At 45.8% G+C, this 12,714-nt stretch overlaps 1 long non-coding RNA gene across 1 annotated transcript in view; it reads left to right on the top strand.

Annotated features, from left to right (window-relative positions):
* Positions 1-12,714, top strand: part of LOC141371437 (uncharacterized) — a 44,624-nt gene continuing 31,910 nt past the window's right edge. The window contains exons 1-2 of the long non-coding RNA XR_012376391.1: positions 1-76; positions 479-614. This is a non-coding gene — a long non-coding RNA (uncharacterized lncRNA). The remainder of the gene's footprint in view (positions 77-478; positions 615-12,714) is intronic.

Below are 12,714 nucleotides of genomic sequence, written 5' to 3'. Positions count from 1 at the left end.
AGTGTTTCCCATCATTAGAAGAAAATTGTAGAAGAAAATCCAGACTCTTTCCCGTGGCCCACAGGCCCTGTATGAGGTAGGTCCTTCCTGTGTGTCTTGAGCTCATCACCTACTACTCCAACTCATTACACCCTAGTCATCCTGAGCTCCTTGCCATTCTTCAAACACACCAAGCTTGCTCCCACCTCAAAACCTCTGGTCGTCTTGTTCCATTTGCCTACAGTGATCTTCCCCTACATGGGCCTTTCACTGGCTTCTTCTTGGTGTGCAGATCTCAGCTCATTTGTCCCCATTTCAGAGAGGCCTCCCTGACCACAGCACAGGAGGTGCATCCAGGGCTGAGGTTAGAGTTGGGGCTACCTAACTCTCTTTTGTTATTATCACAGTGTTGGTCACTGTCTGCTTTAGTCCGTTTGGGCTGCTAGAATAGAATACCACAGACTGGGTGGATTAAATGACACACACTTATTTCTCACAGTTCTGGAGCCTCGGAAGTCAGATCAAGGCGCCAACAGACCGAGAACCTGCTTCCTGGCTCACAGAGGGCTTCTCCTCGCTGTGTCCTCACAAGCTGGGAAGGAGTGAGAGATCTTTCTGGGGCCTCTCTTATAAGGGTACTAATTCCATTCATGTGGGTTTCACACTCATGACCTAATCACCTCCCAAAAGCTATGCCTTCTGATACCATCACACTAAGGAGGATGTTTTAACATATGAATTTGTGGGGATACAAACATTCAGTGTACAGCACTATTTGATATTAGTTTTTTATGTCTTTGTTTACCTCTCAGTCAGCAATTTCCCCCAGCTAGAGGATCAGTTACATGAAAACAGGGACCTAATCTATCTTATTTTCTATTATATTTCTAGCAACTAAAACAGGGCTTGGCACCAAGGTTGGCAGTCACTAAATATTTGTTGCATCATTGATAAAGATGGATGGGTGAATACTGAATAATTGTGTGAACTTAAATCATTTAGCATCTTTGCCTCAACTTACCTCCTTCCCTGATGTAGGTTGAAGGTTTTATACTACTTGTCTCTCCTTAAACACAAAGGCAGTGGTTAAGATAAATGAGAAGGCTGAAGGCTTTACCACTTATTATGAGAAAAATATTGGAGTGTATGGGCAAGGAGCCATTTGAAAGTGGCAATGACAGCCTAATGGAGAAAGAAATTCATTTGTTTTATTACCCGTGAACCTCCTGGGGACTGTGTAAGATGGGGGAAAATGAAATGTACCCATTCGTAATATAAAAATTCATAAATACAGCTTACATTAATTCAGAGTAGAGTAATACTTTGTTTATCTGGCGTCGATAGGTATTTTGCCAAGTGTTTGGGGTTTTTTTGGGTAGTTAATGTTCCCATTATAAGTAGACTTTTTTCAATTTGACTGTTTTAATGGAAATGGTTGTCAAATGAATTTAGTGCTGCTTTCTCCGACAGCACACTAAACAGAGCCTTTTTTGTCACTAACTTGGGGACATCATTATAAGCTTATATTTTATATTTGGGTATCAGATAGTGCTATACTCTGAAATCACAGAAATGTAGAACTATTATGCTTTCTGAGATCTCTTGTGTGTATTGCCAGGGTTTTTCTCTCTTCTCTCATTGATTTAATCAACAAGTAGGGTAATTAGCACCAGCAGGCTGGTTATTGAGAATTCTACCCAGAGTGATAAGCAAGAGAAATGTGGTCCCTGCCTTCCTGGAGCCCATAGTCTGCTGGGGAAGATTACAGTGAACAAGTAAGTAAGAATATGACAGGACTCTCAAAGGCCTCCCCAAAGAAATGGCCTTTAAGCTGATTCTTACAAACAAGTTGCTCAGGGGAAGAGTGTTCCTGGAACATGGGGAGGCTTGTGTAGGGGCTGTGAACCCTGAGAGCCAAGGTGCATTTGAGCAGATGAAAGAAGACCAGCATGGCTCCTGAGGGCTGCAGAGTCAGAGGGGCCAGACTGTAGACCCCACCTCCCCGAGGGCCTGGCTAGGAATCTGAGTCTTCATTCTAAAAACAACTTAAGTGGTTTTAAAGAAAGGAGTAACACGGTCAACATTATACCTCAAAATGTGTGTTATAAGAAAAGTAAGTACCGCTAAACCCATGTGTGCTTTCACACATATTTTGGTTTGGACGAAATTAAAATAGGTGTGCCACAGTCATCCACCTTCTACAAACTATGGAATTGACAGGTGGTGTTCAGGGTCACAGACAGAGTGCAAAAATCGAGAAGTGGAAATTCAGGTTTAGAAAATGCAGGTTTCAGAAAGGAACCTCATTATTGGAGGCTTGTTACAATATTGTTCATGTAAGAGCCCAGTTTAATTCAGTTCAACATTGCCTGAACCATCTGCTATAAGAAGTTTGTTAGGGTGGATGAACATGCACTAGGAACAGAGGCCCGCCTGGCTTTGGGGAGTCTCTTCCCCTCTGGACCTCAGTTTCCTCTCCTCAGAATAAGATGCCTACGGGGCCCTCCACTCTCGGCAATGCTGAGAGGCACCTAGCTTAGCGGGCAGGAGGCTCAAAGGGGTCTCCACCACCTACTCACCAAGCAACCTTAAGTCACTTCTTTGAACACCACTTTACCTATTTGTGAAAACCCTACCTCACTGGAGAGTTGTGAGGGTTAAAACAGTGGGCACAGAGAAAGCAGTCAGGAAGTATTAAGATCACTCTGTAATCGTATAGCTTAATATCTGATGGCTAACACATTAGCCCAATAAAACAGGAGAAAGGATAAGTGAATGTTTCCTTCAGGAAAAAAAGAGGCCCCTTATGAATTAAGAACTCATGCTACATATTATATTTTTCTGTATTCTTTTGAGACTTAGTAACATTTTGGGAAGCATCTTGCACCATCCATCTGTCCAACATTTGTGCTCTGGAATATCTTTCCTCTAACAGCTTCGCCAATTCTGTTTTGCATGTGTTCGGTGCTGCTATCCCTGGTCTATCTATTCTGAGCATGTTATTAACCTGAGCTTGCATGTATCAGTATAAATTCTGCTAAGACCCAACATTTTCTTAATTTCTGAGCATCCCTGCAGCATTATGCTTGCATGGTTTCTCTGTGCTCTCTTTGCAGCCCCCAAGGGTGTTAATAACAAGTCACATAACCTCTATTTTTCTTATTATTTTTAAATAACTGGGTTTTAAATGGTAAGTTTAATACATGCATATTACTTTAAAATATGAACAGTATAGAAGGTTTTTAGGTTAAAAATAAAACAGAAGGTTTTGGGTTTAAAAAAACAATCTTTTCTTTGTTTCCCACACCCTGCTTCCTGGTTATACTCCCTATATATTAGCAGCAATTTATACATTCTTCCAGAAATGTTCTCCCTTCCTTCCTTCCTTTCTATGTATATTCTACATAATTATCTTCAGTTTACACAAATAAGATTATACTCTCCTTCTTTCCCACCTTCCTATATGTATCTTATATCATTGTATTTATTTTACCCAAATGGAACCATAGCAAATGAACTGTTCAGACCCTATATCCTGGACATTTTCCTGTAGGGAGTGCCTATCGGTCTGCCTCATTCTTTTGAGTGGCTTTCTGGCATTCCATTAATGGAATGTACCCTTTAACTAGCTCTTTTTGATGGGCATTTTAGATAATTCCAATCTTTTGCTCTTATAAATATTTCTGTAACAAATACCTCTGGACATATATCTTTGCACACTTGAGGGACTTTATCTGTAAAATAAGTTCTTAGAAGTTTTAAAACCCAGCATAGAATCCTCCAATATGTTCACAAAGCCATAAGCCTATCACTGCTAATGTCAGGCCTCCGAAAAGAGCTCCTTCCACGGAGTGGCTATCTTATTGGACAACATAGGTACAATCAATACCTTGAAAGGGATCATTAATCTTTATGGTGAAGATACGTGATAACATAGCAAAGTCCTTAACAAATCTCTGGCACCCCATTAGTTACCTGATAGATGGTGGCTATCAGTCATGTTGCCTTTATGCTTGTGAACAACCAGTCAAGAATTTATCCCCAAGGCCTGAGGCCAAATGTAACTAGAGTCAATGGTTTGGCACAATATTAGGAAACTTTGGGTGGCATTGTTTTCAGGATATGCAGCCCTTTATTTAAGAGGAATGTCTGGTGGGACAGGAAAAGTCCTTTTTAGGTAGTAAAGGAAAACCTACAAAGCATTATGCTTCAATATTAGAAATTTCCTCTGGCTAGTTCTGCAAGAAGACTTGACATTTTCAACAACAAAAATCAATCCATCGTGGGTCGGTGTTAATCTGAACACTGGGAGAAAAGGAATTGACAATTTAGAAAAAGCAGTGTTGGTTCCAAACTTGGCAAGTCTTGAGAACATGATTTGAAGGAACCCTGAGCCAGAAATTCATTCGTTCATTCCACAAAAGAATATTCGTACCCTGTTAGGTGCCAGGCGGAGCTCCAGGTTACAGAGGGTACAGCGTGAACCAAACAGATATGGGGCCCGCATTTAGAGAGCCATGTGATCCTGGAGAAACCTCTTACCCTCCTCGGACTTTACCTTTTCACATATTTCAGGTAAGCTGCCTGACCTGCATTACCTTACAAGCGTACTACCACGTTCTGACCAGTGGGTGCTGTATTAGTTTCCTTGGGCTACCGGAACAAATTGCCCCAAATGTGGTGGTTTTAAAACAAAAGGAATTTATTCCCTCACAGTTCCAGAAGCTAGAAGTCTGAAATCACGGTCTCAGCAAGGCCATACTCTTGAGGCTTCTACAGAAGGATCTTTCCTCGCCGCTTCTAGGCTTCCGGTCTTGCCAGCAATCCTTGGTGTTCCTGGACTTGGAGCTGTATCACTCGAATCTCTGAGTCCATGCTCACATGGCATTCTCCCTGAGGGTCTGTCTGTGTCTCCGTTTTCCCTTATACGGACCACTGTCATTGGAGTAGGGCCATCCCCCCCACCCCCAATCCAGTATGACTCATCTGTAACTTTGCTGTTATGCCTGCAAAGACCCATTTCCAAATCAGGTCCTTTCTAAGGTAGCAGGCACTGAGCTGGACAGGTCAGGCAGCCTGCAGAGGTCATGCAGAGAGGCACCCTCTGTGAGGAAGAGGCAGGGAGTACAGCTGAGTATCAAGGCTGGCGGCTAAGGAGGGGAGCACGTTTAATGTAATCAGAGACTGTGCCTTGCGGACAGGTACCACAGGACAAGTGCACAGCCAGACTGAACACCCAGGATGTTCCAGCAGTAAATAGTTCTGTGCAACAGGAACACTGTGCTGGGGGTGGCAGAGTAAAGAATAAGATATTCAGAAGCTTCTGTCAGTTATAACTAGGAAACTTTATAACAGTGCTTTTGTCGTGCTTTTAATTGACTATTGGTTTCTTTGGGACAGTTCTGAGTCATTTTGTCTCTTCTAGCTGAGCACCAAAACTTCAAGCCTTTAGAAGGGTGTCCCACATGTGGGGAGCCTGACAGCTAGGCTTTAGAGCAGGGGTCAAAGCCTCCAGCCCTGGAAGCGACTCCAGGATGCAAGCTCTGCTCTCCCATCACACTGGCTGTGTGTCTTTGGGGAACATTAGTTCATTCCTCAGCACTCAAGCTCTGTTGTCTATAAACTGGGGATAATATTAGAACCTCCTCTAGGACTGTGGAGAGGAGGAAATGTTGTAAGGAAAATAATTCATGTGCAACATTAAACAGAGTGCCAGGAGCATAAAAATGTGCTTAATAAATGTTTGTTGTTATTAAAGTATCTATTAATTTCTCCCTGTGCTGGAAGATCTTTCCTAACAAAGGTAGAAACATGTTATTTCTCTAATATCAAAGGGGGGTCTTTCTTGACCCTGTTCTCCAACACCCTCCCTTTACAGCAACATCTTGCAGAAGACTTATTTATCCTCTGTGTCTCCAGCTCCTCTCCTCCCCTTCTACAAACAGGGCTTCACCCTTGCCCAGCCTCTCCACTGACATTGTTCTCAGTCCCTGTGGCCCCCCTGACCCAGATGCTGCTAAGTCCAGCAGTCTTCATGCTCCGTGAAGGGCCAGCAGTGACCATGGACCATTCTCTCCTTCCTGAAGTACTTTCTCACTTGGGTTCCTGGGACACCACGGGCTCTTGGTTCTCTCCCTACTTCCTTCCTTCCTACATCAAAGTGCCCCTAGGGCTTCCTCAGCCTTCTCTTTTCTTATCTACATTCCCTCCCTAAGTATCATCCAGCTGAATGGCTTTCGACCTCATCTATCACTGACAACCGCACAAAACTTGGATGTCCAGCCTGGCCATCGCCCTGGAGCCTATTCAGCTCTCAAAGAGGTGTGTCAAACTTAACATGTTCAAAATCAAACTCCTGATTCCCCTGCCTGGGAGACCTGTCCCTCCTGCAGTCCTTCCACCACAGTATCAAATGGAAACCACATCATTCCATCTGCTCGGGGGAAAAACCTGGGAGTCATACTGACTTTTCACTTTCTCTTGCACCCCGCATCGAACCCATCAGAAAATCCTGGTAGTACTGACTCTGGAGCATATCCAGGATCTATCCACTTCTCACCACCTTCGCCGCTCCTATTCCGATCCAACCTGTTACAGCAGTAACCTCGCAACTGAGCTCCCCGCTTCCTCCCTTGACCCCCTTCGGCCTATTCTCCAGCCAGGAGCCAGTGACCTCATGCTTGGCTGCACCTTAGAGTTACCTGGAGAGTTTTAGAAATTTCATTGCCCAGCCCATATCTCGGACTCATTAAATCGGAATCTCAAGCACGTTTTTATTAAAGTCATATCATGGCACACCTCCACCCCAGACTTCCAACAGCTTCTCATCTCAGAGTGGAAGGCAAAGTTTTCCACCCTGACAAAGCCATGGCCTCTAAGGCCCCACATCAGTGGTTTTCAGACTGCAGCTGCCGCAGACTCAGCAGAAGGGCTTGTTGGAGCCCACTAGAGGAATTCCGTGCTCAGCGGGTCTGGAGCAGGGCCCCCGGTAATTTGCATGTGGAACCAGCATCCACGTGACCCTGAAGCTAGGCTGGGGACCCATGCCTTACGCCACCTGGCCCCACAGCTTCTCAGACAGCATCTCCTGCTGCTCTTCTCGCAGTACATCTGGCCTCCTTGTCCCTGAAACAAGCCAGTGCCCCTTCACTTCAAGGACTTTCATTCCCACCCTTTCACCCAGCCAGGTGCCCCTCCCCATCTCTCTCAGGTCCTTCTTAGAGGTCACCTCATCAGTGAGGCTTTTCTGACCACCTTCTTGAAAAGTGTTACCCTCCTCGCTCTCATGACCCAACCCCTCTTCCCGGCTTAATTTTTCAGCAGTTCTGAACATCCAGCATCTAGGTTCACATACATGTATGTATATTTTCTGCCTCCCCGTTACATTAAAGTGTTATGAGTGAAAGAGTTTTGTTTTGTTCACTAGTGTGAACCTGTGGCTGGCACACAGTAGGTCTCAAAGATGAGCAGAAAGACTGAAGAAAACCCCGAAACTTAGCTGGAAACCGGACAAAAGTGCCTGTAGTTCTGTTGATGGACACAAGAGGCCGCTGTTAGGTCGCAGAATGGACTGGAAGGCTCACAGAAGCCCTTCCTCCTGCAGCGGCCCTTCTAATACAGTCCTGAGTGGGCAACAGCAGACCCGCACCAGGGTAACCAAGCAGACCCAGCTGGGACGTCGCAACGGTATTATCTCCTAAAGCCACGTGGCCAACACCAAGCCAAGTGACTCCTGGAGATCAGCTACAACCCGTACCCAGGAAGCTTTGGGAAGGGAACACATCAGGGTGGGCGCATTTCCACAAGTCCCCAGTGGAGGTTGATAGTCACCAGCTCCTGGGGAAGGGTTGAGGGGAAGGACTTCGCCTGGTGCAAGTAGACGTAATCCAGGGTCGGAATTAGATCGAGTGGGTAGTCATTCCCAGTCCAAGTCCAGAAACCAAATTTCCAAGAATTCCCCGGGAGGCTAGGTGAAGCGCTTAGCCTGAACACATCCCTTTCTCAATCTGGGGTGTTCCAAGGCCTACTCTCTCCCCTTTCCTCATTAATGTAGCCATCTATCTGTCCACTTACAGAAATACCTGAAGGGTCCAAGAGAAGCCATTTTCAGTCATGCTGATGAAATCCGGTGAAAGCTCCTGGTGAACCAGACCCATGTCAGGTTGGGTTTTCTGATGATGGTGGGAGCGACTTCTTAGCTTTCATAAATGCCACTTGAAACCAGCAGGGATTTATCAGGAGAACCCCCCCCCCCCCCAGCTATAGAAGTCAGGGGAGCCACCGTCTGATTTGCATACTATTTAAGAATAACATGAATTATAATAATGACTAAAAAGAATGGAGCCTTCGCTATGGGCCTGTAAACCCATTTTGTACTTGAAATGAAAGTTCATTTCATCCTCACAACACATCTGTTGTTGATGAGATCAGGACTATTCTAATCTCCCCTGGCACAGGTAAGGAGGCTAAGGCTCAGAGAGGTTAAAGTAACTTGGCCCAAGTAACAGGCTAATAAATGAGATTGGGACCCTGACAGCCTGCCCACTTCCCCCTTCTCCTGCACCAAAACCTGTTGAGTGAGCTAGAGGGATCGTGAAATCTGGCTCCTTCATAAAATGGTAGCACGATGTCGGGGCCCAGCCTTGGGCCGTAAGGTCACACAGACCTGGTGTGCATCCCAGCTCTTCTACTTCTGAGCTGTATAAACTCGGGCAAATGATTTCTCTTCTCTAAGCTGTCATTTCTTGCTGTGTAAAATGAAGATAGTATTTCCCTGGGAGGGCTGTTGTGAACACTAAATGAGATAATACATAAAGCACGGAGCCAGCTCCTGTCAGAGGAGATGTCCATTTCATATTAATAGTCCACCCCTAATTCCTCATTAAAGATGACAAAAACCCAAAGCACCAAGAAGCTAAATCTTAGCTGATATTATCCAGCGTGCCCTTTTAGACGTTGTGGTCAGTCCTTGGGCCATCTCCAGATAAGATTTTATCTTTGCTGCAGTTGGTAGTCAAGGATGTCTTCCCTTAGGCAGTCTTTTCTTAGGCAATTCCTCATCTCCCCCCGTCCCAAGGTGGGACTCTGGGAGGTAGAGGCCATCAGAAGCCTTTGCCCACCCTCATTCCCCTCTTGCTGGCCCTACTTTCCTGCCCCCTCTTCAGAGATCAAAAAGAAAAAAATGGGACTAGGAGAGGTGAAAAACCAAGAGATTAGGAGGTCACCAAGAGAATGAAGGCAGGGAGGGACATTGTAGCGGGGAGGCCACTGGCTTGGGCCACACCTACACTCCAGTCAAGAGCCTTTTAGCTCTAAGCCACCGACTTAGACACAGGGAGATTCACTTAGTGACAGTCTAGAAACTCATGTGGTAGGAGAGATGAAAAAGCCCTCAGCGATTATTTCATCTTCAGCCGAGCTTCATGCTTGGCCGATGAGGCGTCCCGGGGCGATTAACTTGCCTTGAGTCTCCTGTGAGCAGAGCCTACCCAGCACCCCAGGGTCCTGGCTCCCCAGCCTCTTTGCCTTGTACCACTTTGACTCCCGTGACCTCACCATTCTCTGCAGCGTGGTTGCCCTGGAGCATGGCCTGGTTAAGGCAGCAGAGATGGGCTCGACCCTCCTAGTGCCAACTTCTCAGCACTTAGGCCCCAAAGCCTTTTCCACTGCCTCCTGGCTGCCAGGAACCCCACGCCAAGATAACCTCCTCAAGCAAAAACCCATGTCCTGAAGCTTCCCCTCTGCCCATTTCTCTGTCACAATTACCTTTCCTGCATCCCAGCCACTATCAAATTCAGAAGGAGATCTGATGTGCAAGAAGTTCCCCGGTGTTTATAACTGATAATGAGCTCAAACAGTTCTAGGCTTGTTTATTTTTAAAACTGATGTCCTAGAGCAATGAAACTTTTATCCAAAGGGATAAGGCCCTTATGGTAGAATTCTGGGAATTCTGATGCAGACAATTCTCGCCAGCATTGCCCCCACCTGATAATAGCCTTGAGTCCGAGGGACCTGTGGTTTCAAGCAATAGCCTGATAATAGTCTGGTCTCTTTCCTGGATCTAAGAAACGCCTTGGTCTTCTTATCATACCAAATCTGAAGTCATTTATCTCCATTTCCTGGGACTGCTCTTTTAGTCCTTCCTTCCTTCTCATCCAGCGCCTGCAGTCAGAATGTGAAAAGAAGTAGGGGGCTGGTGCCGGCTCCTTGTTGACTACTTCTTGTCGCAACCCCCGAGGCAATTAAACTCACGCCTTCCTAAAAATCTCAAGTACCCCATCCCAAATGCCTCGCTTCCACAGGACTTTGCCCCTTTCCTAAAATGCTTCCTGAGATCAATAGAAGTGTTAATTGTTCATATAAATGGTGGTACCGGCTGCAGTAGATTCTTCATGTCATGGTGATTCGGGGGTTCCCGAGGGATGGGGAGGACCCAGGCGTCAAGAGCTGGGATCACCACACACCCCTGTGTCTGCCCCTGTCCTGGCATTAACAGTGACTTTCATCCTCAAAAGTGTTCTGGGCCAGCAGCGCCTGGGTGGCTCAATCCGAGAGGCATCTGACTCTTGATCTCAGCTCCGAGCTTGATCTCAGGGTTGTGAACTCAAACCCCTTGTGTTGGGCTCCACGCTGGTTGTGGAGCCTACTTAAAAAAGGGGGGGGGGGAGAAGAAAAAGAAAGAAAGAAAGAAAGGAAGGAAGGAAGGAAGGAAGGAAGGAAGGAAGGAAGGAAGGAAGAAAGGAAGAAAAAGAAAGAAAGAAAGGAAGGAAGGAAGAAAGAAAAGAAAGAAAGAGTCTTCTGGGCTGAACAATAAACCCTATCAAGAGCATGGGTTTGGGAGTGAGTTTGACCTGTATTCAAACCACAGCCTGTCTCTTAGTAGCTGAATGACTTCAGACAAGTTACTTAAAGTCTAGGGCCTCAGTTTCCAAATGTGCTGAAAGAGGATACCGTTAGCCCCCAGTGCATAGGGTTCTTTGGAAGGACTGGTCTTGCACAGTGCCAGGCACATAGAGAGAGCAACATGTGTTAGCTCTGTTTCTAGGATTATAGAACATCCATGTGCATCCTCCTCATTTGTGGACCCCTTTAAGGAGTATTTTGCCCTGAAAAAACTTGTAACCAGACAGACTAACACTCAAATCCCAGCAGCACTACTTCCAGCTCTGTGACCCTGGGCGATTCAAATGAGCTTTTTGAGCCTCACATAACCCATCAGTGCCACAGGGATAAAAATCTCAGGGTTGTTGTAAGGAGAAAATGAGATAAAGATATTGGAAAGCACTGTGCCCTGTGTATGAACTCAATAAACGCTGCTTCTTATTATACTGCGGGCCAGTGAGGCACAAAGAGGTGGGAAGACCTGCCCAGGTACAGCGCGAGGGTTCACCAGTGAAAGACAGTGCAGGTCAGCCCCGTGCACTTTCCACCTTCTCTTGCGGTCTCTGAGGGCTAGACTCTCCTTCCTCCTTGGGTCTCAAGTGCCCCAAGCCATCAGCCTCATTTCCAACTCAATATCAATCCTTCTCAAGCCTTCCTTTCCTTTATCAGGGAGATTAGAAATAGGAAAAGAAAATGTCAGGATGACCCACAGTTTGTCCTGGGGTTTCTGGATTAGAACCACGTTTCAGGTTTATGGAGTTGATGTCCATTGGTTGGCTGGGTGACATTGGGCAAATTACCCCGCCCCGCTGAGTGGCAATGTCCATCAATAAAATGACCGCTTTGCTGGGTGATTGACAAACCCAAGTCATTCTGACTCCCAAGCCCACGCTTTTAACTTTGACTGCACCTCAAGTTCAGGAGCTGTGCAGTCCCATGACCATTTGGGGGACAGTCAAGACAGTGGTAGGTAATAAGAAGAGAAGCTAAATTTGAGGTGTGTAAGAGTGACTTCCACAGTTTTGGATTCGGGCCAAGGTGTGATATATGATGCCACCCCACGTGGTATATATTTTATTCAAAATAGTCCACAAAGCATTTGGCCTGTTTTTGCTTTCCATACCTGTAAGCTTCGGGCGCAAACTAGAGCCTGCCAGCCAAATCGGGCCTGCTGCCTATTTTTGTGCCGAGTTTTACTGCAGTACAGCTGTGCTCATTTGTGTGAGCTGCCCACGGTCACTGCCTCCAAGGTAGGGCAAAGTTGCATAGTTGCAACAGAGACCGCAGAGACCACAAAGGCTAAAATAATTTCTTTGTGATCCTTCAAATAAAGTTTGCGATCCTGCTATAGAGTAAATACCATTTCAGTTTTAATGGTGATAATTACAATAATTCCATGCTACTATTGTGCTCTCGCTCCATGCCAAGGACCGTTCGTTCTACCGACCTCATTTGGAAGATCTAATTTAATGCTTGCAACAATCCCACGGTCCACACACACTGTTATTCCCATTTGATGAGTGAGCAGACTGAGGCAGAAGGAAGTTAAGTAACTTGCTTGAGGCTGCATAGCCAGGAAATGGCACAGGCGGGATTCGAACCCAACTAGTGTAAAGTATCAGGCCTCCTTAAAAACTTGCACACCTATTTTTCTTTCCTGATCACCTGAGCCACTCACGATAGGAGAGACAATGTTACGTGGTCCACAAGCACATTTAAAAACATCCTCTGCTATGGTACGAAAGCTATTCCCTTTTCAATTCTCCTTAACATTACAAATCTCCCGTTGAACAGAGAGAGCGGTTGGTCTCTTCACATACCTTTCGCTAAAATGTAACTGTATTGCTTCATTTC

Source organism: Callorhinus ursinus, unplaced genomic scaffold (genome assembly GCF_003265705.2).
Source record: "Callorhinus ursinus isolate GAN/ISIS: 27379988/994484 unplaced genomic scaffold, GSC_fseal_2.0 scaffold3, whole genome shotgun sequence".
Taxonomy (NCBI): domain Eukaryota; kingdom Metazoa; phylum Chordata; class Mammalia; order Carnivora; family Otariidae; genus Callorhinus; species Callorhinus ursinus.
Note: the sequence above shows the minus strand (reverse complement) of the source record. Positions and strands in the feature narration are given on the sequence as shown.